A 5,000-nucleotide genomic window follows, 5' to 3' on the forward strand; every position below is an offset into this window, starting at 1 on the left:
CGCTCGGCTCGGGGCTCGCTCGGCCCCCCGGCTCCACACAACCTCGGCTTTCGTGGGCCCGCACGCTTCTCGGTGCCGCGGCTTAGGGCCGCGAGAGGAAAAGGCCATCGGAGGCCGGGCGGGCGGGGCCCCCCACAGCACCCGCACACGCCCTTGAAAAAATAGCAACGGACCGCCCGGGGCAGAAGCGGGCTCGGTCGCCACGACCGAGGAAGGGCGAGGCGCCGCCGCCTCGCCCGCGACCTTCCGGGGGTTGCTCTCTGCCGGGGGCTTCGGTCCGTGCTAGGGCGGGCCGGCCACCGCGGCCGGCCCCTCTCTGCCCGCGAAAAAAACAGCCCGCCCGCAAGGCGGGTCCCCGGCTTAAGGCCGAGGAAGGGGGTGACTTCAACAGCACGCGCCGGTGGGACGGGGTGCCGCCACCCCGGCTCCACGGCTCATCGGGCGACCGCCGTCACCGAGCCCCTCCGGCCACGCGGCGAATGCCGAGGCCAGGCCGCGCGCCCCACCGCTGCCCTTCCGACACGGACACGCTGGCAAACAGGTCGGGAGCGGGGGAACCGGGCGCCGCCACCGCGGCGGGCTGGCCGGGCCTTGCTCGGGGAGGAGGCTCTCGGGCGAGGGCCGGGGAAAAAAAAAGCCCGGCCGCGTCGACCCCCGGCTGCCGGCCACTGCCACCGGACCGGCTGCCGGAAAAATGCCTGCCGGAGCGGGCCCCGGCTTAAGGCCAGGCGGAAAAGGGACGAGGCGCCGCCGCCTCACCTGCCACCGATCGTCCCAGGGGGGCCGCCCCCCCTTCAACCGGGCCGGCACGGCAGCCGACCGGAGCGGAGCAACACACACGCGGGGCTTCTCACCGCCTCGCTGCGGCCAGCGAGCGGCTTCTCGACACGGTCTTTCGGGCCGTCTCTCTCGGCTCTCGGCTCTCTCTCTGGTGGCCCTTCACACTGCCCATTCTCTTCTCTCTGGCTTCTCGGGCAGCTCTCCCCCCGAAAGAGCGCCCTGGGCAGGACGGGAACCGGGACCAAGCCACGCGGCTCACCCGGCCTAGGCGGCACTCGCTCTGCCCCGACGACCGCGCGGCGCGGCCGCCCTATCCTCCGCCTTGCGACGCAGGCACCCTGGAAACCTGCGGGGACGCGGCCCGTCACCTCGCTCCCAATATACGGAAAGATAAGTCCAAGGCCGCCGACGCCTCCAAGGAGACGAGTGGAAGTCGACCGGGAGGGTGCGCCAGCGCAGGCCGACCGCTACGTCGACATAGCCGGAGGCAGCCTGGAACAGCGACCCCTTGGTGAACTTCCGCAGGCGGCCGCGACACCAGGTCTACCCGGGCGGACGGAGACCAGGTCTACCCCGGCTCCGGGATACCAGGTCTACCCCGGCCGCCGGGTACAAGGTCTACCCCGTCTCCGGGATACCAGGTCTACCCCGGCCGCCGGGTACAAGGTCTACCCCGGCTCCTGGATACCAGGTCTACCCCGGCCGCCGGGTACAAGGTCTACCCCGTCTCCTGGATACCAGGTCTACCCCGGCCGCCGGGTACAAGGTCTACCCCTGCTCCTGGATACCAGGTCTACCCCGGCCGCCGGGTACAAGGTCTACCCCGTCTCCTGGATACCAGGTCTACCCCGGCCGCCGGGTACAAGGTCTACCCCGTCTCCTGGATACCAGGTCTACCCCGGCCGCCGGGTACAAGGTCTACCCCGGCTCCGGGATACCAGGTCTACCCCGGCCGCCGGGTACAAGGTCTACCCCGGCTCCTGGATACCAGGTCTACCCCGGCCGCCGGGTACAAGGTCTACCCCGTCTCCTGGATACCAGGTCTACCCCGGCCGCCGGGTACAAGGTCTACCCCGTCTCCTGGATACCAGGTCTACCCCGGCCGCCGGGTACAAGGTCTACCCCGGCTCCTGGATACCAGGTCTACCCCGGCCGCCGGGTACAAGGTCTACCCCGGCTCCTGGATACCAGGTCTACCCCGGCCGCCGGGTACAAGGTCTACCCCGTCTCCTGGATACCAGGTCTACCCCGGCCGCCGGGTACAAGGTCTACCCCGGCTCCGGGATACCAGGTCTACCCCGGCCGCCGGGTACAAGGTCTACCCCGGCTCCTGGATACCAGGTCTACCCCGGCCGCCGGGTACAAGGTCTACCCCGGCTCCTGGATACCAGGTCTACCCCGGCCGCCGGGTACAAGGTCTACCCCGTCTCCTGGATACCAGGTCTACCCCGGCCGCCGGGTACAAGGTCTACCCCGTCTCCTGGATACCAGGTCTACCCCGGCCGCCGGGTACAAGGTCTACCCCGGCTCCTGGATACCAGGTCTACCCCGGCCGCCGGGTACAAGGTCTACCCCGGCTCCGGGATACCAGGTCTACCCCGGCCGCCGGGTACAAGGTCTACCCCGGCTCCTGGATACCAGGTCTACCCCGGCCGCCGGGTACAAGGTCTACCCCGTCTCCTGGATACCAGGTCTACCCCGGCCGCCGGGTACAAGGTCTACCCCGTCTCCTGGATACCAGGTCTACCCCGGCCGCCGGGTACAAGGTCTACCCCGGCTCCTGGATACCAGGTCTACCCCGGCCGCCGGGTACAAGGTCTACCCCGTCTCCTGGATACCAGGTCTACCCCGGCCGCCGGGTACAAGGTCTACCCCGGCTCCGGGATACCAGGTCTACCCCGGCCGCCGGGTACAAGGTCTACCCCGGCTCCTGGATACCAGGTCTACCCCGGCCGCCGGGTACAAGGTCTACCCCGTCTCCTGGATACCAGGTCTACCCCGGCCGCCGGGTACAAGGTCTACCCCGTCTCCTGGATACCAGGTCTACCCCGGCCGCCGGGTACAAGGTCTACCCCGGCTCCTCGTTACCAGGTCTACCCCGGCCGCCGGGTACAAGGTCTACCCCGGCTCCTGGATACCAGGTCTACCCCGGCCGCCGGGTACAAGGTCTACCCCGTCTCCTGGATACCAGGTCTACCCCGGCCGCCGGGTACAAGGTCTACCCCGGCTCCGGGATACCAGGTCTACCCCGGCCGCCGGGTACAAGGTATACCACGTCTCCTGGATACCAGGTCTACCCCGGCCGCCGGGTACAAGGTCTACCCCGGCTCCTGGATACCAGGTCTACCCCGGCCGCCGGGTACAAGGTCTACCCCGTCTCCGGGATACCAGGTCTACCCCGGCCGCCGGGTACAAGGTCTACCCCGTCTCCGGGATACCAGGTCTACCCCGGCCGCCGGGTACAAGGTCTACCCCGGCTCCTGGATACCAGGTCTACCCCGGCCGCCGGGTACAAGGTCTACCCCGGCTCCGGGATACCAGGTCTACCCCGGCCGCCGGGTACAAGGTCTACCCCGTCTCCGGGATACCAGGTCTACCCCGGCCGCCGGGTACAAGGTCTACCCCGGCTCCTGGATACCAGGTCTACCCCGGCCGCCGGGTACAAGGTCTACCCCGGCTCCTGGATACCAGGTCTACCCCGGCCGCCGGGTACAAGGTCTACCCCGTCTCCGGGATACCAGGTCTACCCCGGCCGCCGGGTACAAGGTCTACCCCGGCTCCGGGATACCAGGTCTACCCCGGCCGCCGGGTACAAGGTCTACCCCGGCTCCTGGATACCAGGTCTACCCCGGCCGCCGGGTACAAGGTCTACCCCGGCTCCTGGATACCAGGTCTACCCCGGCCGCCGGGTACAAGGTCTACCCCGTCTCCGGGATACCAGGTCTACCCCGGCCGCCGGGTACAAGGTCTACCCCGTCTCCTGGATACCAGGTCTACCCCGGCCGCCGGGTACAAGGTCTACCCCGGCTCCGGGATACCAGGTCTACCCCGGCCGCCGGGTACAAGGTCTACCCCGTCTCCGGGATACCAGGTCTACCCCGGCCGCCGGGTACAAGGTATACCCCGTCTCCTGGATACCAGGTCTACCCCGGCCGCCGGGTACAAGGTCTACCCCGGCTCCTGGATACCAGGTCTACCCCGGCCGCCGGGTACAAGGTCTACCCCGTCTCCGGGATACCAGGTCTACCCCGGCCGCCGGGTACAAGGTCTACCCCGGCTCCGGGATACCAGGTCTACCCCGGCCGCCGGGTACAAGGTCTACCCCGTCTCCGGGATACCAGGTCTACCCCGGCCGCCGGGTACAAGGTCTACCCCGGCTCCTGGATACCAGGTCTACCCCGGCCGCCGGGTACAAGGTCTACCCCGTCTCCGGGATACCAGGTCTACCCCGGCCGCCGGGTACAAGGTCTACCCCGGCTCCTGGATACCAGGTCTACCCCGGCCGCCGGGTACAAGGTCTACCCCGGCTCCTGGATACCAGGTCTACCCCGGCCGCCGGGTACAAGGTCTACCCGGTCTCCGGGATACCAGGTCTACCCCGGCCGCCGGGTACAAGGTCTACCCCGGCTCCTGGATACCAGGTCTACCCCGGCCGCCTGGTACAAGGTCTACCCCGGCCGCCGGGATACCAGGTCTACCCCGGCCGCCGGGTACAAGGTCTACCCCGTCTCCGGGATACCAGGTCTACCCCGGCCGCCGGGTACAAGGTCTACCCCGGCTCCTGGATACCAGGTCTACCCCGGCCGCCGGGTACAAGGTCTACCCCGTCTCCTGGATACCAGGTCTACCCCGGCCGCCGGGTACAAGGTCTACCCCGGCTCCGGGATACCAGGTCTACCCCGGCCGCCGGGTACAAGGTCTACCCCGGCTCCGGGATACCAGGTCTACCCCGGCCGCCGGGTACAAGGTCTACCCCGTCTCCGGGATACCAGGTCTACCCCGGCCGCCGGGTACAAGGTCTACCCCGTCTCCGGGATACCAGGTCTACCCCGGCCGCCGGGTACAAGGTCTACCCCGTCTCCTGGATACCAGGTCTACCCCGGCCGCCGGGTACAAGGTCTACCCCGGCTCCTGGATACCAGGTCTACCCCGGCCGCCGGGTACAAGGTCTACCCCGTCTCCTGGATACCAGGTCTACCCCGGCCGCCGGGTACAAGGTC

This window comes from Lonchura striata, chromosome 33 (genome assembly GCF_050655825.1).
Source record: "Lonchura striata isolate lonStrDom1 chromosome 33, ASM5065582v1, whole genome shotgun sequence".
In the NCBI taxonomy this organism is placed as follows: Eukaryota; Metazoa; Chordata; class Aves; order Passeriformes; family Estrildidae; genus Lonchura; species Lonchura striata.